Source organism: Procambarus clarkii, chromosome 46, assembly GCF_040958095.1.
Source record: "Procambarus clarkii isolate CNS0578487 chromosome 46, FALCON_Pclarkii_2.0, whole genome shotgun sequence".
In the NCBI taxonomy this organism is placed as follows: domain Eukaryota; kingdom Metazoa; phylum Arthropoda; class Malacostraca; order Decapoda; family Cambaridae; genus Procambarus; species Procambarus clarkii.
In genome coordinates, this window is record NC_091195.1 from 31,769,543 (window position 1) to 31,794,289 (window position 24,747).

At 37.6% G+C, this 24,747-nt stretch overlaps 2 long non-coding RNA genes across 2 annotated transcripts; one reads left to right on the forward strand and one right to left on the reverse strand.

Annotated features, from left to right (window-relative positions):
* The first annotated feature begins 1,009 nt into the window (after positions 1 to 1,009).
* Positions 1,010 to 8,706, forward strand: LOC138350525 (uncharacterized). Its single transcript, XR_011222155.1, has 3 exons — positions 1,010 to 1,145; positions 4,592 to 4,708; positions 8,402 to 8,706. It is a non-coding gene; the product is annotated as an uncharacterized lncRNA (long non-coding RNA).
* A 5,910-nt stretch (positions 8,707 to 14,616) lies between these two features.
* LOC138350678 (uncharacterized) lies at positions 14,617 to 23,421 on the reverse strand. Its single transcript, XR_011222209.1, has 3 exons — positions 23,289 to 23,421; positions 19,246 to 19,362; positions 14,617 to 14,924 (listed from the first exon to the last, which is right to left on the reverse strand). It is a non-coding gene; the product is annotated as an uncharacterized lncRNA (long non-coding RNA).
* Between the last annotated feature and the right edge of the window lie 1,326 nt (positions 23,422 to 24,747).

Below are 24,747 nucleotides of genomic sequence, written 5' to 3' on the forward strand. Positions count from 1 at the left end.
AATATATGGTCCTCAATGAAAATTATCGTTTTTTTTTGTTAATTTGTCCATAATGAATAAGATTCCTTACTGTTGATCTTTATATTAAGAAAAACATCTAAACAAATTGGTATTGTGTTTTCGTTCAGATAAAGTTTCCAGATACTATTTCCTAGTTATCAATTAATGTAGGTGGTTATTTTAATTCGCGGCTACCAGGGGCTTTCTCCCATTATACAATATAAATGTACTCACTAACTATTCTCTGGTATCTGTTCTTCAAGTAAAATTACCTATTTTTTTGTTTAATTAGTCCATAATTCATAAAATTCCTTCAGGTCGATCTTTATATTTAGAAAAACATCTAATCAATTTGGAATTTAATTTTTCGTTCACCTACAGTTACCAGCTACTATTTCATTGTTATATTTTATGTCGCTGGTCATTACAATTTTCCAAGAATTTAAACAGCTAAACAGCAAGTAGCATCTTGTTAGAGTACAGGAATTTAACTATGGAGAACCTCGATAGCTGCCGAAAATTATTAATGATTATATATGTAATTTAAAATAATGAATTATATACCATTTCTTATGTTACGTCTTTGGCGGGTAGGCGGTTCTGCGGGTTTACAACCGAATTGTTTAAAAATCACACTATTTTAAATGTATGAGTCACTAGTATGCTCTGATATATGTTCTGCAATGAAAATAAAGATTGTTTTGTTGTTAATTACTCCATAAATGTGTAATGTGTTAATTCAGTCTAAAATCTTTTTGCAACGTTTATATGCGATTTACGTAGCTGGAAACTACCTAATATTTAAAAATAATAGTTACAACATTCTATTAATATATAATGTTGAAATAAATATCACACAAAGTCTGTATATCTGTTTTTAGATGTCTTATAAAAAAAAATTTTTAAATAGTATTAATGATGTTTGTGAATCTTGAGTAAAAATTATGTTATTTATTATTAATCTAATTGTTATTATTTTAAGTAAAAGAATTGCAAGTATTCGCATAACCACGGGATCTCTGTTTGTGTATGAATGCACGGATTTGTTTTTGTTATGAGAGGGACGCCTTAGAAAGCATGGTGTAGGCCACCTGTGGCTCGCATCCGATCCCACGATCGTCGTCGCCCCTAAATCAACACAACAGGTATTTAGTATTTACGATTATAATAAGTAATATTTCTTTTATAATAATATTGCAGCAGGTGGTGTAGTGGTAGGACACTCGCCTGGCGTTCCGCGAGCGCTATGTCATGGGTTCGTATCCTGGCCGGGGAGGATTTACTGGGCGCAATTCCTTAACTGTAGCCTCTGTTTAACGCAACAGTAAAATGTGTACTTGGATGAAAAAACGATTCCTCGCGGCGGGGATCGTATTCCAGGGACCTGCCCGAAACGCTACTCGTACTAGTGGCTGTACAAGAATGTAACAACTTTTGTATATATCTCAGGTTAGGGGCTAGGCATTTACACTCTTAGGTCAGCAAACTAGCTAGAAGGTTAGACTATTAGACTCCACTGGTCAATCGGGGCCCTGCATGACTCAGCTTATCCTAACCTAGCCCAGCTTAAACCATCTTAGCATAGTTCATTCTAGCTGTGCATAGTGCTTGCACAGCCTTGCTTATCCTAGTTTACCTCTTCCTAGCCTACCGTAGCCAAGCCTATCCCAGTATACCCTTACCTAGTCTTGCCTAGCCTAACCCTGCCTTGCTTTTAAACATGACCAGTCCTTCCTACCCTAGCCAAGCCCTGACCAGCTTAGCCAAGCCAATCCCTGCCTAGATTTAGCATAGCCTTGCCTTTTTATTAATATATAGAGGGTACCACCTCTGGTTGAGTTTGTAGGAACCCTCCACTTATAGGGTTGAGGGTTCCATATATATATATATATATATATATATGTCGTACCTAGTAGCCAGAACGCACTTCTCGGCCTACTATGCAAGGCCTGATTTGCCTAATAAGCCAAGTTTTCCTGAATTATTATATTTTCTCAATTTTTTTTCTTATGAGATGATAAAGCTACCCATTTCATTATGTATGAGGTCAATATTTTTTTATTGGAGTTAAAATTAACGAAGATATATGACCAAACCTAACCAACCCTACCTAACCTAACCTAACCTAACCTAACCTATCTTTTTAGGTTAGGTTAGGTTAGGTAGCTGAAAAAGTTAGGTTACGTTTGGTTAGGTAGGTTAGGTAGTCGAAAAACAATTAATTCATGAAAACTTGGCTTATTAGGCAAATCCTGCCTTGCATAGTAGGCAGAGAAGTGCGTTCTGGCTATTAAGTACGACATATATATATATATATATATATATATATATATATATATATATATATATATATATATATATATATATATATATATATATATATATAATATAAATAATGTGTGTGTAAACATGCCACGTGTGTGTAAATCACAAAAATTAACACTTGATGAAAAATGTGACAGTGTCAGACCACGGAGGAAGAATTGAAACAGGAATTTCCTTAAGTACTTTCATATATTAATACATCTTCAGAAGGAATAATTTTTTATATAAATTAAATAAAAAAAATCATTCCTCCATCGTCTGACACTCATATATATATATATATAATATATATATATATATATATATATATATATATATATATATATATATATATATATATAATGTGTGTGTGTGTGTGTACTCACCTAGTTGTGCTTGCGGTGGTTGAGCTCTGGCTCTTTGTCCCGTATGTATGTATTCATATATATATATATATATATATATATATATATATATATATATATATATATATATATATATATATATATATATATATATATATATATATATATGCGAACAAGCCTGAATGGTCCCCAGGACAATATGCAACTGAAAACTCACACCCCAGAAGTGACTCGAACCCAATACTGCCAGGAGCAACGCAACTGGTATGTACAGGGACGCCTTAATCCGCTTGACCATCACGACCAGACATAAGGAAGTGATAGCCGAGGCTATTTGACCCACTTCCCCGCTGGCACTCGGATGGTAATCTTGGGCATAGCATATGGGTTCGAGTCACTTCTGGGGTGTGAGTTTTCAGTTTATATATATATATATATATATATATATATATATATATATATAACTGAAAACTCACACCCCAGAAGTGACTCGAACCCATATGCTATGCCCAAGATTACCATCCGAGTGCCAGCGGGGAAGTGGGTCAAATAGCCTCGGCTATCACTTCCTTATGTCTGGTCGTGATGGTCAAGCGGATTAAGGCGTCCCTGTACATACCAGTTGCGTTGCTCCTGGCAGTATTGGGTTCGAGTCACTTCTGGGGTGTGAGTTTTCAGTTGCATATTGTCCTGGGGACCATTCAGGCTTGTTCGCATTTGTGTTCCTCACGTGTTGCCCCAAAAATGAGGTGATTTGATAAAATGCTATGCCCAAGATTACCATCTGAGTGCCAGCGGGGAAGTGGGTCAAATAGCCTCGGCTATCACTTCCTTATGTCTGGTCGTGATGGTCAAGCGGATTAAGGCGTCCCTGTACATACCAGTTGCGTTGCTCCTGGCAGTATGGGTTCGAGTCACTTCTGGGGTGTGAGTTTTCAGTTGCATATTGTCCTGGGGACCATTCAGGCTTGTTCGCATATATATATATATATATATATATATATATATATATATATATATATATATATATATATATATATATATATATATATATATATATATATATATATATATGAATACATACATACGGGACAAAGAGCCAGAGCTCAACCACCGCAAGCACAACTAGGTGAGTACACACACACACACACACACACATTATATATATATATATATATATATATATATATATATATATATATATATATATATATATATATATATATTAATATTATATATCCTGCCTGAAATGCTGCGTGTACTAGTAGCTTTACAAGATTTTGTGGTTATTCTCTATATCTGGTTCACCTAACAGTAAATAAGTACCTGGGAGTTAGACAGCTGCTATGGGCTGCTTCCTAGGGATGTGTGTGTGTGTTTGTATTCATGTTGAATTTTACAAAGTAGGAAGAGATGTTTGTAAAAAAAAAAATCAAATATTTTTGAAAGTATAAGTAGATTTGATATTTTTCTCTAATTGTTTATTTCTGCTGTCTCGCCTCCTTTATAAAATGGCATCATTCTTGCTTTTTTAAGGATATCAGGAAAAGTAAGGCACTCCAGAGATTTGTTGACTCCTTCCTAGTGTTGCCTAGCCCAGCCCAGCCTAGACAAGGCAGGCTGGGCATCCTAGCCTCACGCAGCTTAGCCCCAACCTACATGTAGCATCCCAGTCCATCCTAAGTGATCATTACCTTACTGGCTGTGTTTTCTCTTCAGCCCTGAATGTAATGTGGTGGAACATAAGCAGATACATATCAGGTCTTAGAGAATCTGTACTTCATACATTTCTTAATAATGTCTCACAAATATTTAAATAATTAAAAAAAAATTGTATAATAACTTCATATTATTCTTGCAATTTATTTTTGCATTTTTTTTTATACAAAATTTACATTTTAAAAGATTACCTCTATTTTTAGATTGATGACTTGAAGACTACAGTGCCATCCACAGCAAATCATGGTCTTAAAATATCTCCTAGCAATGACGAGACCAATTTTCACAGAGATCAAATTTTTGCTAAGCAGTAATCACAGGTAAATATATATTATATATATAATATTATATATATAAAATTTACTACTTCATTGCTCAAAGCGCCTTTAGACATTCTGAGAGTTGTGCTATTTTATTAATTAATTAATTAGGCTATATTTTAATGTTTTGTAATGTTTTCATTACTTTTTTTGTTTTGAAATATAAATTGTTGAGTTTTGAAACATTTTGACATTAACTATACCTGAATATTTATAAACAAAAAAATACCAGAACTATGTCCTTGACAATTGCACTAAGAAGTCTTTGCCAAAATCAGGTGCTCAGTGCAGTAGTTAAAAACTTAAAAGTTGTACCACCTCTGGTGCAAGATTAGGGACCCATAGCCTCAGAGAAGAAAATAGAGAGTACTCAGAGAAGGCCTTGAATAATAGGCAGGCTGTTTGTCTGTGTTTCGACGGTAAGCTTGCTGACACCAAATGTAGTTACCTAAGTGTAGTTACAGGATTAGAGCTACGCTCGTGGTGTCCCGTCTACCCAGCATTCTTTGTCACATAATGCTTTGAAACTACTGACGGTCTTGGCCGCCACCACCTTCTCACTTAACTTGTTCCAACTGTGTACCACTCTGTATGCGAAAGGAAATTTTTTTATATTTCTTTGGCATCTTTGTTTAGTTAGTTTAAATCTATGACCTTTTGTTCTTGAAGTTCCAGGTCTCGGGAAATCTTCCCTATTGATTTTATCAATTCCTGTTACTATTTTGTACATAGTGATTTTATCGCCTCTTTTTGTTGTCTTCTAGTTTTGGCATATATAATGCCTCTGACCTCTCCACATAGCTCTTGCCCTTTAGTTCTGGGAGCCACTTAGTAGCATGTCTTTGCACCTTTTCCAGTTTGTTGATGTGCTTCTTAAGATATGGGCACCACACAACCGCTACATATTCTAGCCTTGGCCGAGCAAAACTCGTGAACAATTTCTTTAGTATTTCGCCATCCATGTATTTAAACAAAATTCTGAAGTTAGAAAGTGTGGCATTGGCTCCTCACACAACGTTCTTTATGTGGGCCTCAAGTGATAGTTTTCTATCTAGAATCAACCCTAGACCTCTTTCTTTTATCAGAATTATATAAAGATTTCTCACATAATTTGTAGGTTGTGTGGGATCTATGTTCTATTCCACATTCCATAACATGGCATTTATTCACATTAAATTTCATTTGCCAAGTGGTGCTCCATATACTTATTTTGTCCAGGTCTTCTTGAAGGGCATGACAATCATCTAAATTTCTTATCCATCCCATTATCTTAGCATCATCAGCAAACATGTTTATATAATTCTGTATTCCAACTGGTAGATCATTTATGTAGACAATGAACATTTCTGGTGCATGTACTGTGGTACTCCACTTGTGACACTTCTCCAGTCCGATTGCCTCTGATTACTGCCCTCATTTTTCTATCAGTCAGAAAATTTTTCATCCATGTTAGAAGCTTACCTGTCACCCATCCAAAATTTTCTAGTTTCCAGAACAACCTCTTATGTGGAACTCTGTCGAAAGCCTTTTTTATGTCTAGATAGATGCAGTCGACCCAACTACCTTTTTCCTTTAAAATCTCTGTGGCTCAATCATAGAAACTGAGTAAATTCGATACACAGGATCTTCCAGATCGAAAACAATACTGTCTGTGTGATATTATATAATTTCTCTCAAGGTGTTCTACCCATTTAGTTTTTATTTTTTATTTTTTTTTTTTTTCAATCCTTTCACTGTTACACTTGTCAATGATTCAGGTCTATAACTGAGAGAGGTGGGGTCTTCCCTGTTGCCACTTTTGTAGATTGGAACTATGTTAGCCTTTTTCCACATGTTTGCTATGACTCCTGTACACAGGGATGCCTGAAAGATCAGGTGAAGTGGAAGGCTGAGCTCAGATGCACATTCTCTCAGAACCCATGGTGAAACTCCATCTGGACCAACTGCTTTGTTCTTACTTAGCTACTTTAGCATATCTTCCACTTCATCTCTAGACACCTCTATACGCTCTATGATGTTCTCAGAAATTCTTATTGTGTCTGGTTCTCTTAAGATTTCATTTTGTATAAACACACTTTGGAACTTTTGGTTTAATGTTTCAGACATTGCATTATCATTTTCTGTGAATCTGTTTCCTATTTTCAACCTCTGGATATTATCCTTTACCTGCAATTTGTTGTTTATGAATTTCTAGAATAGGCCCAGTTCTGTTTTACATTTATCCATTATCCCTTTTTAAAAATTTCTTTCTGCCTCTTCCCTTACTGCTGTATAGTTGTTTCTCGCATCTTTGTATCGCTGGTATGATTGGGGGTTTGGCTTCTTTCTATTTTGATACTTGCTTGATGGGGTTCTGCTCTTCTACCCCCCAAGCCCGGCCCGAGGCCAGGCTCGACTTGTGAGAGTTTGGTCCACCAGGCTGTTGCTTGGAGCGGCCCGCAAGGCCACATACCCACAACATCCCGGCTGATCCGGAACTTCTCTTAGAAAACAGTCCAGTTTTCTCCTGAAGATGTCCACGGTTGTTCCGGCAGGAACAACCGTGCAACCGTGCTCTGAAGGGGAAAGTGAATACTGAGCAGTACTCGAGACAGGACAACATAAGTGACTTCAAGAGTACAACCATTGTGATGGGATCCCTGGATTTGAAATTTCTCATAATCCATCCGATCATTTTTCTGGCCGACGCAATATTTGCTTGGTTATGCTCCCTAAACGTTAGATCGTCGGACATTATTATTCCCAAATCCTTGACATGCTGTTTTTCTACTATGGGAAGATTCGATTGTGTTTTGCACCCTGTATTATGTTTCAGATCCTCATTTTTGCCGTACCTGAGTACCTGAAATTTATCACTGTTAAACATCATGTTATTTTCTGCTGCCCAATCGAAAACTTTGTTGACATCTGCTTGTAGTTTTTCAATGTCTTTCATTCCATTTTTGTGTCTTTTGGTCTGTGGCCCTCTCTCAATTTCTGTTGAACCAATCCTGTTTTCTGGCCCTGCATCTCTGTTTTGGTATGAATGTTTGTGTGCCTTCATTGTATATTTTGCAAAATTTGGCATACATTTAATTTACTTCCCTGTCTAGCAACAAGTCTGCCTAATTACTTATTAAAAAAAATTTGAAGTTCCCCATAGTGACCTCTCTCTCTTGAAATCAAGTTTATCAACTGTTTCAATGTCCCCATTTTCTGTGTGTGTGTGTTTGGAGGCTAAGCTTGCTGATACCATGTGTGTGTGTGTGTGTGTGTGTTTGGAGGCTAAGCTTGCTGATACCATGTGTGTGTGTGTGTGTGTGTGTGTTTGGAGGCTAAGCTTGCTGATACCATGTGTGTGTGTGTGTTTGGAGGCTAAGTTTGCTAACACCGTGTGTGTACTCACCTGTTTAAATAATAATAGGGGTGTGTACCACCTCTGGTGCAATTGTAGGGACCCACAGCCTTGAAGAAAATAAAGAGTATTCAGAGAAAACCTTGTGGATTCTCACTGAACACTAATCTTTTCTTCTCCTATCACCCTTCTTATTTTGTTTTATGCTGTATTCTATTATATATCATATAAATACATAGCCAAATGGCAATATTTATTATGTCTATACAAAAAGAAGACATCCACTTTATTTTTTTTCTCTCCTTTGTTTCTATGTGGATTTTGTTGTGACTAATGATTCTCCTCCTTCCCATCAACAGGTCTTCCTCACTGGGCTTGCTCGGCTTTTGTGTTACTGTGAGGGTGCCATCATCGTTTACCCTTCAAGACTGACTCATGCTGGCATTGCATTTGTGGACTTCCCTTCACAGTAAACAGTCCTCCATATGGTGATTGTCCAGGGCAAGCAGGGTGTGACTGCCATCTTGGAGAAGCAGGGTCTTTTAATATGAAGAATCTTCCGTCTTCTCTACTTACGCCAGCTTGTGCCGGCCTTGCATTCTTGTTACTTCATGGCCCTTGGGCCTTTTTTATTTATTTTACATAATAAATTTTTTTATTAATACCCGTGTTTCACAAGAGATCCTTAACATTTTAAGCACCAATTGTATTGACTAATGTACGTCTTGTAACCTTTAAGACATAAATAGACAAGACATAGATAAATGAGTGAATAATACTGAGTGACTAGGTTAGGGCGAGGAACATAGTACAGTGTCTGGCTTTGGAAGAATGCCTACTGTTTTAGAAACCTTATTGCCATGATCATAATCGTATGGGTTAAAAAGCATTTGTTGTCACTCCTACACAGTGGCTTGTTGAGCTTGAAACCTTTGCTCCTTGTTCGTGTTACATCTGACCTTTTGAAGAAATTGTATGAATCAATATCCTCCAAATTGTTCAGTATTTTAAAGGTTTCGCTCTATTACTCTCTCATTTGCATATATCTAAGCATATAGATTAGATATAGATTTAGATTAGATTTTTTAGTCAGGTAAAGGTACATACATTGCAGATGAGTTACAAAGGGAAAGACAATGACTAGAGTTCACTAGCTCTATTGGAAGAGAAACGTCTGCAAGACAAGTGTGGGCAAAAATTAAGGTAGCTAAGGGGAGCAGAGCCCGGCCTGCGGCTCACAACGACCCCCAGGGTAAGGCTGAAGAACTAATTCACAAGTGGAGTGATGCAGCATCATCCTCCTCCTCCCTCCCTGCAGAAGTAAGCAGGGAACAGCTCCTCCGACATAATGACAGAAGGATTAGGATAAAAAGAGCACTATCTAGTGATGACGAGTATGGGGAACCAATTACAGCCAAGGAAGTAAAGGGGGCTATGAAAAGGGTAAAAGTACAGCACCTGGTGAAGATGGCGTCACCTACGACATACTCAATGCACTGTGTGAAGTGTCTGGCAATCCACTACTCCACCTGTTTAACAAGTCATTCCTATGTGGAGTGTTGCCCACACAATGGAAACATGCAATAATGGTCCCAATACCGAAACCCAATGACCCTGGCAATTATAGACCTATCAGTCTCATGTAATGCACTTGGAAGATGCTTGAAAGGATCATCCTAAACCGACTATTGCACAAAATAGGCAGGTTAGGGGAGGGGTCAATGGATTTGTTAAAGGACGGAGGACAGCAAACTATAGTTAATTACCTTGCTAATGATACAGCTAAGTACTCTCAATAAACTCGCACCTCGGGGCAAAATTTTAAAATTTAAAATACAATACCTAAAGCCACTAATACGCATAGCGTTTCGGGCAAGTATATACGAAGTAAAACCCAAACAAAGAACTGACTCCGTAGGACCCATAAAAGATGAGACTAACAATTTTAAGTTGTATCATAAAAGGGCGGCAAACACTCTCAATGAATACCTAACATCAGTGTTCACACTAGAAAGCTTGAATGACATCCCATCACCAACACAAATGTTTGTCGGAGGTAAGGAGAATGAATTAAGAGAAATACCAATTACACGCGACACAATCAGGAAGAGCATTGACAAACTAAAAGACTCAGAAGCCCAAAGTGTAAATGGATTTAAGTCCCAAGTCGTAAAGGAACTGGCAAATTAATTGGGTGGTTGTAGGTAGGAGCTGCCTCGTATGGGCCGGTGGGCCTTCTGCAGTTGCCTTTGTTCTTGTGTTCTTGTGTTCTTATGTTGAGTAGCAACATTTGCAAATTTGCAGATGATACAAAAATAGGTAGGGAAATTAACACGGAAGAAGACTCACTATCACTTCAAGTTGATCTAAATAGGGTTTTGAAATGGTCAAAAGATTGACAGATGCAGTTTAATGCTGATAAATGTAAAGTTTTGAGACTAGGTAATGATAATAGTTACAAGATACGAGCTAGATGGTGTTGAGATTGTGAAAGGGATCTGGGAGTTATGATTAGTAAGAATTTAAAACAAAAGGATCAATGCATGAATGCTCGTAATAAGGCAAATAGGACACTGGGATTTATTAATCGAAGTGTTAGTAACAAGACACCTGGTGTGGTTCTTCAGCTATATCTTGCTCTGGTTAGGCCCCATTTACATTATGCAGTTCAGTTTTGGTCGCCATATTATAGAATGAATATAAATTCACTTGAACGTGTCTAGAGTAGGGTGACTAAGTTAATTCCCCAAAATAGAAATCTTTTATATGAAGAAAGATTAACAAAGCTTAAATTGCATTCACTGGAAAAGCGAAGAGTTAGGGGTGATATGATAGAGGTTTACAATTAAGTGGATGAATGGACATAACAAAGGGGATATTAGTAGGGTATTAAAAGTATCAACACATGACAGAACACAAAACAATGGGTATAAATTGGATAAGTTTAGATTTAGGAAAGACTTGGGTAAATACTGGTTTGGCAACAGGGTTGTTGATTTGTGGAACCAATTACCGCGTAACGTGGTGGAGGTGGGGTCCCTCGATTGTTTCAAGCGTGGGTTGGACATGTATATGAGTGGGTTTGGGTGGTTATAGATAGGAGCTGCCTCGTATGGGCCAATAGGCCTTCTGCAGTTACCTTTATTCTTATGCTCTTAATTCACTATGCTTGCCAGTGAAACTCCTTTTCAGAAAATCGCTGGACCATGGAATAGTTCCCCTAGTAATAGTTGAAGGTGATGTAGTGATCGAGTAATCCATATACTCCATTATCTCATCATCATAATGGCATAACTAATTACACAAGCATTAATCCTATCCCTATTTACAGGTAACGGTTTTCCACCCTTCTATATCTTACTGTGAGGTGTCGTCACCGTACATAAGCAAGCGACTTGAGAATAGCACATTACGGGCTATTCATGCCCGTGCCACCTCTTGGGTGGCTTAATCTTTATAAATAAATCAGAATAGCACACACCACACGGGAGACATCTCCCGTCACGCAGGGTGCAGTCGCACCTCCACAGATCTCCAGTATCAGCTCTTGATACTGGTAATGGCTCAAAAGGGCCACCACTTACGGGGTATTCATGCCCGTGTCACCTCTTGAGTGGCTTAATCTTCATCAATCAATCGAATAGCACACAGTACAATCTCCAGTCAAGAATGTAGCACTCGGCGTGTACAGTTCTAATCGACCCAAGACGCTACAGCCTCGACACAGAGCAGACAGCAGACTACGACCGTTGTTCAGGTCCATGTAAACTACATCTACCCGAAGTCCTTCGTCTGAATAGCCAGTTACCAGTTACAGGAGATACTTTTTCACCCACAGAGTTATTAACTCATGGAACCGCATACCCACCGAAGCGGTACGTGGCAAAACGATGCTGATTTTCAAAATATACCTGGAAAAGATCATTCCTCCCTACACCTGGGGGGTACCTTCGTTAAAGTAAAAAGGTATACAGAAATAACAAAGAAAATAGATATGAATACTATTACCTTCGATGTTAGTAGTAGTTGTGCAAGTGAGGAGAAAGAAAAAATATTACGGAGTTCATGGATGAAAGTAGATTGATAATATTATCTTGGAACGTTAATGGATTAAAAACTAGAGCGGTGGATGTACACTATTATACTCTTAGAGAGAATATTAACATAGCAGCACTCCAGGAAACTGGGGATAGGGATGGTAACATTCTGAACATGAAGATGAACATGTTGAACATGAAGATGTTCAACTGCTGGGCGAGCCCTCTCCTCATCTGAGGGAAGGGAGATTAGATTATGCTTGTTTGATAAATGCTGAGGGCATAGAGGAGAATTGTCTTACTGTGGATGAAATGCTAAGAGATTTTGCATTACAAATACAGCTTAAACTAGATAAAAAGCATGCCTGCCTTCAGAGGAAAAGCTTAAAGTTTAATAAGGGAGAATTAAGGGGTCTTGTTGGTCATATTAAGTCTTGGTATGATACTTATAAGCCAGATTCGGCAGAAGCATTTTATTAAGATTTAATTAAGGAGGTAGATGTATTTAATGCAACATTGAACCGGAAAACATCTGGTATAGAAAAGCATCCCCCCATAAAAGTGTGCGGAGAAGAGAATGGAAATTTGGAGCAAGTATTGGCAGGAGTTTGCAGAGAAAGTTAGGAGTAACAAACTTGAAGGAAATCTGGCAAGACATAAATGAAATAAGGGGTAAAAAGCATAATTTTGTTGCACATCCTGACCAGTAAGGAATTGCAAAAGGTCTCGTAAATAAATGGGCGGAAGCTGCCAAACTTAGTTCATTTAATTACCCGCTGTAACGAGAGAGTCTTTTGATTCTTGGAAAGATCTAAGAAAGGATTTTATACTTACAGCAGGTAACAGTGGTGATGTCACTTGCACAGGTATTACCAGAGAAGAACTAATAACGGCGATTAAAGTTGGGAAATCTACCGCCCCCTGGGGAGGATGGAGTAACTTATGAAATACTTAATGAACTTGCCATTATGACGAAAAGCCCGCTGTTAGACCTCTTTAATATTAGTTATAAAGAGGGCAGAATTCCCAGTAAATGAAAAAGAACTATGATCATCCTTATCCCTAAAGCCAATGGAGAGTACAGACCTGTGTCTTTAACCTCGTGTTTTTGTAAATTGATGGAGAGGATCATTTTAAATAAACTTTTGTATATAATAGGTGATCAGCTGTCTAATAATTTTTCGGGTTCCTCAGAGGAAAAAGTACCTCTGACTGTATTATTAAATGTCTAGCTAATGGTAATGATTATTATAGAATTTTTATTGATTTATAAGGAGCTTTTGATAAAGCCAACAAAGAGGTTATTTTATATGAATTAGCTGGTCTTGGTGTTGAAGGGAGATTATTGCGCTGGATAGGGGATTATCTTCAGGAAAGGAAGGCTCAGGTGTGGTATCAAGGTTGTATGGTTCAAGGTATCAAGGTCAAGAACTCTGCACACCTCAGGGAGGAGTGTTGAGTCTCACCCTGTTTAATGTACTAATGAATAAGATAGCATCTGAGAAATACTCAAATTGGGTAACTTCAATCATATATGCTGATGATATTTTGTTTCAGGGCAAAGATATTTCAAAGATTCAAACAGTGTTGGACAATTTCGGAAACCAGTGTCACCACATGGGACTAGTGGTTAATGAAGACAAAACTAAAGTTTGAATGTAGAAGTCGGAGGCCCATTATATTGGAAATAAACGGTAAAAATATAGAGTTAATATATATAAATATTTAGGCATATATGTTGGATATACCTATGAGAGTTTGGAAACTGAGATGAACAGACTGTTGACTCAATGTCGGAAGAGATTACAACCTCTGAAGGCCTTGGCATGCTGTGGAAAGGAGTGGGAGTCCAAGTGCTACGAATGATGTACTTGAGTACTGTAAGATTTCTTATTGATTATGCTGCACCTGTCATTTCTTGTTTTGGTAAAGGTAGGATGGGCAAGTTGGAGAAGATACAAAATGAAGCCGTTGGGGGTCGTTGTGAGCCGCTGCTACCTTAATTTTTGCCCACACTTGTCTTGCAGACGTTTCTCTTCCAATAGAGCTAGTGAACTCTAGTCAATGTCTTTCCCTTTGTAACTCATCTGCAATGTATGTACCTTTACCTGACTAAAAAATCTAATCTAAATCTATATCTAATCTATATGCTTAGATATATGCAAATGAGAGAGTAATAGAGCGAAACCTTTAAAATACTGAACAATTTGGAGGATATTGATTCATACAATTTCTTCAAAAGGTCAGATGTAACACGAACAAGGAGCAAAGGTTTCAAGCTCAACAAGCCACAGTGTAGGAGTGACAACAAATGCTTTTTAACCCATACGATTATGATCATGGCAATAAGGTTTCTAAAACAGTAGGCATTCTTCCAAAGCCAGACACTGAACTATGTTCCTCACCCTAACCTAGTCACTCAGCATTATTCACTCATTTATCTATGTCTTGTCTATTTATGTCTTAAAGGTTACAAGACGTACATTAGTCAATACAATTGGTGCTTAAAATGTTAAGGATCTCTTGTGAAACACGGGTATTAATAAAAAAATTTATTATGTAAAATAAATAAAAAAGGCCCAAGGGCCATGAAGTAACAAGAATGCAAGGCCGGCACAAGCTGGCGTAAGTAGAGAAGACGGAAGATTCTTCATATTAAAAGACCCTGCTTCTCCAAGATGGCAGTCACACCCAGCTTGCCCTGGACAATCACCATATGGAGAAGGACTGTTTACTGTGAAGGGAAGTCCACAAATGCAATGCCAGCATGAGTCAGTCTTGAAGGGTAAACGATGATGGCACCCTCACAGTAACACAAAAGCCGAGCAAGCCCAGTGAGGATGACCTGTTGATGGGAAGGAGGAGAATCATTAGTCACAACAAAATCCACATAGAAACAAAGGAGAGAAAAAAAATAAAGTGGATGTCTTCTTTTTGTATAGACATAATAAATATTGCCATTTGGCTATGTATTTATATGATATATAATAGAATACAGCATAAAACAAAATAAGAAGGGTGATAGGAGAAGAAAAGATTAGTGTTCAGTGAGAATCCACAAGGTTTTCTCTGAATACTCTATTTTCTTCAAGGCTGTGGGTCCCTACAATTGCACCAGAGGTGGTACACACCCCTATTATTATATAAACAGGTGAGTACACACACGGTGTTAGCAAACTTAGCCTCCAAACACACACACACACATGGTATCAGCAAGCTTAGCCTCCAAACACACACACACACATGGTATCAGCAAGCTTAGCCTCCAAACACACACACACACATGGTATCAGCAAGCTTAGCCTCCAAACACACACACACACATGGTATCAGCAAGCTTAGCCTCCAAACACACACACACACACACGGTATCAGCAAGCTTAGCCTCCAAACACACACACACACACATGGTATCAGCAAGCTTAGCCTCCAAATACACACATGGTATCATCAAGCTTAGCCTCTAAACACACACACACACACACAAACGGTATCAGCAAGCTTAGCCTCCAAACACACACACACACACATGGTATCAGCAAGCTTAGCCTCCAAACACACACACACATGGTATCAGCAAGCTTAGCCTCCAAACACACACACACATGGTATCAGCAAGCTTAGCCTCCAAACACACACACACAGAAAATGGGGACATTGAAACAGTTGATAAACTTGATTTCAAGAGAGAGAGGTCACTATGGGGAACTTCAAATTTTTTTTAATAAGTAATTAGGCAGACTTGTTGCTAGACAGGGAAGTAAATTAAATGTATGCCAAATTTTGCAAAATATACAATGAAGGCACACAAACATTCATACCAAAACAGAGATGCAGGGCCAGAAAACAGGATTGGTTCAACAGAAATTGAGAGAGGGCCACAGACCAAAAGACACAAACATGGAATGAAAGACATTGAAAAACTACAAGCAGATGTCAACAAAGTTTTCGATTGGGCAGCAGAAAATAACATGATGTTTAACAGTGATAAATTTCAGGTACTCAGGTACGGCAAAAATGAGGATCTGAAACATAATACAGGGTACAAAACACAATCGAATCTTCCCATAGTAGAAAAACAGCATGTCAAGGATTTGGGAATAATGATGTCCGACGATCTAACGTTTAGGGAGCATAACCAAGCAAATATTGCGTCGGCCAGAAAAATGATCGGATGGATTATGAGAACTTTCAAATCCAGGGATCCCATCACAATGGTTGTACTCTTCAAGTCACTTATGTTGTCCCGTCTCGAGTACTGCTCAGTATTCACTTCCCCCTTCAGAGCAGGAGAGATTGCTGAAATAGAGGGAATACAGAGAACATATACGGCACGCATAGACGAGATAAAACACCTAAATTATTGGGATCGTCTCAAAGCTCTCCAAATGTACTCTCTAGAAAGGAGACGAGAGAGATACCAAATAATATACACATGGAAGATACTGGAGGGCCAGGTCCCAAATCTACACAGTAAAATAACAACGTACTGGAGTGAACGATATGGAAAAAAATGCAAGATTGAACCAGTGAAGAGCAGAGGTGCCACTGGCACAATCAGAGAGCACTGTATAAACATCAGAGGTCCGCGGTTGTTCAACGTCCTCCCAGCGACTATAAGAAATATTGCCGGAACAACCGTGGACATCTTCAGGAGAAAACTGGACTGTTTTCTAAGAGAAGTTCCGGATCAGCCGGGCTGTGGTGGGTATGTGGCCCTGCGGGCCGCTCCAAGCAACAGCCTGGTGGACCAAACTCTCACAAGTCGAGCCTGGCCTCGGGCCGGGCTTGGGGGGTAGAAGAGCAGAACCCCATCAAGCAGGTATCAAAATAGAAAGAAGCCAAACCCCCAATCATACCAGCGATACAAAGATGCGAGAAACAACTATACAGCAGTAAGGGAAGAGGCAGAAAGAAATTTTTAAAAAGGGATAATGGATAAATGTAAAACAGAACTGGGCCTATTCTAGAAATTCATAAACAACAAATTGCAGGTAAAGGATAATATCCAGAGGTTGAAAATAGGAAACAGATTCACAGAAAATGATAATGCAATGTCTGAAACATTAAACCAAAAGTTCCAAAGTGTGTTTATACAAAATGAAATCTTAAGAGAACCAGACACAATAAGAATTTCTGAGAACATCATAGAGCGTATAGAGGTGTCTAGAGATGAAGTGGAAAATATGCTAAAGTAGCTAAGTAAGAACAAAGCAGTTGGTCCAGATGGAGTTTCACCATGGGTTCTGAGAGAATGTGCATCTGAGCTCAGCCTTCCACTTCACCTGATCTTTCAGGCATCCCTGTGTACAGGAGTCATAGCAAACATGTGGAAAAAGGCTAACATAGTTCCAATCTACAAAAGTGGCAACAGGGAAGACCCCACCTCTCTCAGTTATAGACCTGAATCATTGACAAGTGTAACAGTGAAAAGATTGAAAAAAAAAATAATAAAAACTAAATGGGTAGAACACCTGGAGAGAAATTATATAATATCACACAGACAGTATTGTTTTCGATCTGGAAGATCCTGTGTATCGAATTTACTCAGTTTCTATGATTGAGCCACAGAGATTTTAAAGGAAAAAGGTAGTTGGTTCGACTGCATCTATCTAGACATAAAAAAGGCTTTCGACAGAGTTCCACATAAGAGGTTGTTCTGGAAACTAGAAAATTTTGGATGGGTGACAGGTAAGCTTCTAACATGGCTGAAAAATTTTCTGACTGATAGAAAAATGAGGGCAGTAATCAGAGGCAATCGGACTGGAGAAGTGTCACAAGTGGAGTACCACAGTACATGCACCAGAAATGTTCATTGTCTACATAAATGATCTACCAGTTGGAATACAGAATTATATAAACATGTTTGCTGATGATGCTAAGATAATGGGATGGATAAGAAATTTAGATGATTGTCATGCCCTTCAAGAAAACCTGGACAAAATAAATATATGGAGCACCACTTGGCAAATGAAATTTAATGTGAATAAATGCCATGTTATGGAATGTGGAATAGAACATAGATCCCACACAACCTACAAATTATGTGAGAAATCTTTATATAATTCTGATAAAAGAAAGAGGTCTAGGGTTGATTCTAGATAGAAAACTATCACTTGAGGCCCACATAAAGAACGTTGTGTGAGGAGCCTATGCCACGCTTTCTAACTTCAGAATTTTGTTTAAATACATGGATGGCGAAATACTAAAGAAATTGTTCACGAGTTTTGTTCGGCCAAGGCTAGAATATGCAGCGGTTGTGTGGTGCCCATATCTTAAGAAGCACATCAACAAACTGGAAAAGGTGCAAAGACATGCTACTAAGTGGCTCCCAGAACTAAAGGGCAAGAGCTATGTGGAGAGGTCAGAGGCATTATATATGCCAAAACTAGAAGACAACAAAAAGAGGTGATAAAATCACTATGTACAAAATAGTAACAGGAATTGATAAAATCGATAGGGAAGATTTCCCGAGACCTGGAACTTCAAGAACAAAAGGTCATAGATTTAAACTAACTAAACAAAGATGCCAAAGAAATATAAAAAAAATTCCTTTCGCATACAGAGTGGTACACAGTTGGAACAAGTTAAGTGAGAAGGTGGTGGCGGCCAAGACCATCAGTAGTTTCAAAGCATTATGTGACAAAGAGTGCTGGGTAGACGGGACACCACGAGCGTAGCTCTAATCCTGTAACTACACTTAGGTAACTACATTTGGTGTCAGCAAGCTTACCGTCGAAACACACACAAACAGCCTGCCTATTATTCAAGGCCTTCTCTGAGTACTCTCTATTTTCTTCTCTGAGGCTATGGGTCCCTAATCTTGCACCAGAGGTGGTACAACTTTTAAGTTTTTAACTACTGCACTGAGCACCTGATTTTGGCAAAGACTTCTTAGTGCAATTGTCAAGGACATAGTTCTGGTATTTTTTTGTTTATAAATATTCAGGTATAGTTAATGTCAAAATGTTTCAAAACTCAACAATTTATATTTCAAAACAAAAAAAGTAATGAAAACATTACAAAACATTAAAATATAGCCTAATTAATTTTTTAATAAAATAGCACAACTCTCAGAATGTCTGAAGGTGCTTTGAGCAATGAAGTAGTAAATTTTATATATATAATATTATATATATAATATTATATATATAATATATATTTACCTGTGACTACTGCTTAGCAAAAATTTGATCTCTGTGAAAATTGGTCTCGTCATTGCTAGGAGATATTTTAAGACCATGATTTGCTGTGGATGGCACTGTAGTCTTCAAGTCATCAATCTAAAAATTGAGGTAATCTTTTAAAATGTAAATTTTGTATAAAAAAAAATGCAAAAATAAATTGCAAGAATAATATGAAGTTATTATACAATTTTTTTTTAATTATTTAAATATTTGTGAGACATTATTAAGAAATGTATGAAGTACAGATTCTCTAAGACCTGATATGTATCTGCTTATGTTCCACCACATTACATTCAGGGCTGAAGAGAAAACACAGCCAGTAAGGTAATGATCACTTAGGATGGACTGGGATGCTACATGTAGGTTGGGGCTAAGCTGCGTGAGGCTAGGATGCCCAGCCTGCCTTGTCTAGGCTGGGCTGGGCTAGGCAACACTAGGAAGGAGTCAACAAATCTCTGGAGTGCCTTACTTTTCCTGATATCCTTAAAAAAGCAAGAATGATGCCATTTTATAAAGGAGGCGAGACAGCAGACATAAACAATTAAAGAAAAATATCAAATCTACTTATACTTTCAAAAATATTTGATTTTTTTTTTTACAAACATCTCTTCCTACTTTGTAAAATTCAACATGAATACAAACACACACACACATCCCTAGGAAGCAGCCCATAGCAGCTGTCTAACTCCCAGGTACTTATTTACTGTTAGGTGAACCAGATATAGAGAATAACCACAAAATGCTATCTTTATAAGAACTATCTTGTAAAGCCACTAGTACACGCAGCATTTCAGGCAGGATATATAAAATATTATATATATATATATATATATATATATATATATATATATATATATATACATATATATATATATATATATATATATATATATATATATATACATATATGAATACATACATACGGGACAAAGAGCCAGAGCTCAACCACCGCAAGCACAACTAGGTGAGTACACACACACACACACACACACATTATATATATATATATATATATATATATATATATATATATATATATATATATATATATATATATATATATGACTGTCAGACCATGGAGGAATGATTTTTTTTAATTTAATTTATATAAAAAATTATTCCTTCTGAAGATGTATTAATATATGAAAGTACTTAAGGAAATTCCTGTTTCAATTCTTCCTCCGTGGTCTGACACTGTCACATTCTTCATCAAGTGTTAATTTTTGTGATTTACACACACGTGGCATGTTTACACACACATTATTTATATTATATATATATATATATATATATATATATATATATATATATATATATATATATATATATATATATATATATATATATATATATATATATATATATGCAATTGACGATCACAAAACACTGATCATTTTATGCGGAAAATCCACAGAGAAATATGAAATGAGGTGAACGTTTCGGCTTTGTTAAAGCCTTTGTCAACACCAGACTGACCTAACGCAACTGATCTAACTGACCTCCTGTTCCCCCCATTCCACCTTGGCTTTATACAACTCCTAATACAGCAATACAACTCGAGGACAACATTCCAAAATCTGCACCAAACTCAGCCATAGCCTCAGTCTTTGTCTCAACAATGAAAAATTGCTACCCAAATACCACAGAGATTTACACAGATGGGTCTCGCATCTTCACGAACAACGTACCCTCGGTCACTTGCGCTGTATGGATACCGGAATACCATCTCAAGCAGGGATGGCGGTTACCAAACCAACTATCTATTTTCACAGCGGAATTATATGCCTTGTATCAAGCTCTCCAAATCATCACAACATTACCAGTTGGGATATATACAATCTGTAGTGACTCCAAGAGCGCGATTCAAGCAATTTCGTACTCTTCGAAAACATGCAAGGAGATTGTCTACCCATGCCTTCAACTTCTTCACAAACATCAATTGAACGGTTATGACACCTCTATCCAATGGGTCCCAGCACATTGTGGTATTCTCCATAATGAACTGGTAGACCAACTAGCCAAAGCAATGCACGACACGCCTCACCTCACCCGTCATCCAATTCCCCATGTTGCACGTAAAGGAGCCTTCAAAGATACCATCTCCCAGGATTTTGCAACAAACTGGAAAACGTTATGCTCACCTTTGCACTATGGGTCCATTAAAAAGAAATGGGAAACTTGGAAACATGTCCGATATAAAAGCAGAGAAATTGATGTAACGATGACCAGATTAAGGCTGGGACACACCAAACTAGCAGCACACAGCTCTAAGTACAGAACAGACATCAACGAACTCTGTACTCACTGTCAGGTGCCTGAAACAGTCGAACACTATCTCCTGCACTGCTTCCGACATTATAGTGCCAGAGTAAATTTCAAACAAGTCTTTATCGCACTTAAAATACCCTTTACCATCGAGCATATATTAGGAGGCGGTGACCACTCGTCACAAGAAAAATACCAAATAGTCAGAGCACTGGCTAAATATCTCCAATCGACCAACAAATTGGGTCACATCTGACCCGCGCCACATTTATACCTGGCGCCACCAACAGCTAAACACAGAAAACAACTACCTCGTCGCAACACCAAGGATCAGCTGACGCCATAAACACAACACACCGCCCTACGGTGCGGCAAGTCTCCCTCTAACACACACCTCTGTTTTAATCACCGTTCCTCTATCTACAGCACAAAGCAACAAGCACCTTGGTAGCTCCGATCGTCTTCAACATAAAAGCGTCCAACAACATCAGTACTGGTGCAGTCATCGGGAGGACAAACCCTTCATGCAAACTGCACCTACTATCAACAAGAAGAAGATCTAACTGATCCCGTGGTCAGTCTGGTGTTGACAAAGGCTTTAACAAAGCCGAAACGTTCACCTCATTGCATATTTCTCTGTGGATTTTCCGCATATATATATATATATATATATATATATATATATATATATATATATATATATATATATATATATATATATATATATATATATATATATATATATGCGGAAAATCCACAGAGAAATATGCAATGAGGTGAACGTTTCGGCTTTGTTAAAGCCTTTGTCAACACCAGACTGACCACGGGATCAGTTAGATCAGTTGCGTTAGGTCAGTCTGGTGTTGACAAAGGCTTTAACAAAGCCGAAACGTTCACCTCATTGCATATTTCTCTGTGGATTTTCCGCATATATATATATATATATGGAACCCTCAACCCTATAAGTGGAGGGTTCCTACATACTCAACCAGAGGTGGTACTCTCTATATATTAATAAAAAGGCAAGGCTACCTACCTTGAGGCTACATTGAGGTGCTTCCGGGGCTTAGTGTCCCCGCGGCCCGGTCGTCGACCAGGCCTCCTTAGGCTATGCTAAATCTTGGCAGGGATTGGCTTGGCTTAGCTGGTCAGGGCTTGGCTAGGGTAGGAAGGACTGGTCATGTTTAAAAGCAAGGCAGGGTTAGGCTAGGCAAGACTAGGTAAGGGTATACTGGGATAGGCTTGGCTACGGTAGGCTAGGAAGAGGTAAACTAGGATAAGCAAGGCTGTGCAAGCACTATGCACAGCTAGAATGAACTATGCTAAGATGGTTTAAGCTGGGCTAGGTTAGGATAAGCTGAGTCATGCAGGGCCCCGATTGACCAGTGGAGTCTAATAGTCTAACCTTCTAGCTAGTTTGCTGACCTAAGAGTGTAAATGCCTAGCCCCTAACCTGAGATATATACAAAAGTTGTTACATTCTTGTACAGCCACTAGTACGAGTAGCGTTTCGGGCAGGTCCCTGGAATACGATCCCCGCCGCGAGGAATCGTTTTTTCATCCAAGTACACATTTTACTGTTGCGTTAAACAGAGGCTACAGTTAAGGAATTGCGCCCAGTAAATCCTCCCCGGCCAGGATACGAACCCATGACATAGCGCTCGCGGAACGCCAGGCGAGTGTCCTACCACTACACCACCTGCTGCAATATTATTATAAAAGAAATATTACTTATTATAATCGTAAATACTAAATACCTGTTGTGTTGATTTAGGGGCGACGACGATCGTGGGATCGGATGCGAGCCACAGGTGGCCTACACCATGCTTTCTAAGGCGTCCCTCTCATAACAAAAACAAATCCGTGCATTCATACACAAACAGAGATCCCGTGGTTATGCGAATACTTGCAATTCTTTTACTTAAAATAATAACAATTAGATTAATAATAAATAACATAATTTTTACTCAAGATTCACAAACATCATTAATACAATAAAAAATTTTTTTTTATAAGACATCTAAAAACAGATATACAGACTTTGTGTGATATTTATTTCAACATTATATATTAATAGAATGTTGTAACTATTATTTTTAAATATTAGGTAGTTTCCAGCTACGTAAATCGCATATAAACGTTGCAAAAAGATTTTAGACTGAATTAACACATTACACATTTATGGAGTAATTAACAACAAAACAATCTTTATTTTCATTGCAGAACATATATCAGAGCATACTAGTGACTCATACATTTAAAATAGTGTGATTTTTAAACAATTCGGGTGTAAACCCGCAGAACCGCCTACCCGCCAAAGACGTAACATAAGAAATGGTATATAATTCATTATTTTAAATTACATATATAATCATTAATAATTTTCGGCAGCTATCGAGGTTCTCCATAGTTAAATTCCTGTACTCTAACAAGATGCTACTTGCTGTTTAGCTGTTTAAATTCTTGGAAAATTGTAATGACCAGCGACATAAAATATAACAATGAAATAGTAGCTGGTAACTGTAGGTGAACGAAAAATTAAATTCCAAATTGATTAGATGTTTTTCTAAATATAAAGATCGACCTGAAGGAATTTTATGAATTATGGACTAATTAAACAAAAAAATAGGTAATTTTACTTGAAGAACAGATACCAGAGAATAGTTAGTGAGTACATTTATATTGTATAATGGGAGAAAGCCCCTGGTAGCCGCGAATTAAAATAACCACCTACATTAATTGATAACTAGGAAATAGTATCTGGAAACTTTATCTGAACGAAAACACAATACCAATTTGTTTAGATGTTTTTCTTAATATAAAGATCAACAGTAAGGAATCTTATTCATTATGGACAAATTAACAAAAAAAAAACGATAATTTTCATTGAGGACCATATATTAGAGCATACTTAGTCACTTATATATTAAAAGTATTGTGTATTTTGAACCATTGGGGTTGTAAACAAACAGAACGGCCTACCCGAAAAGTCGTAACATAAAATGTTGCATATGTTTGCTAATTTATTATTTGATAAATGATTATTATTAATTTACGACAACTATAGAGGTTTCCCATTAGTTAAATTACTGTAGTCTGACTAAATGCTACTACAAAACCTATATAAATCCTGGGAAAGTCACAATGACCAGCGACATTAAAGCATAGAGGGTTAAATAGTAACAGGCAACTGTCGGCGAACGAAAAATTCATTTC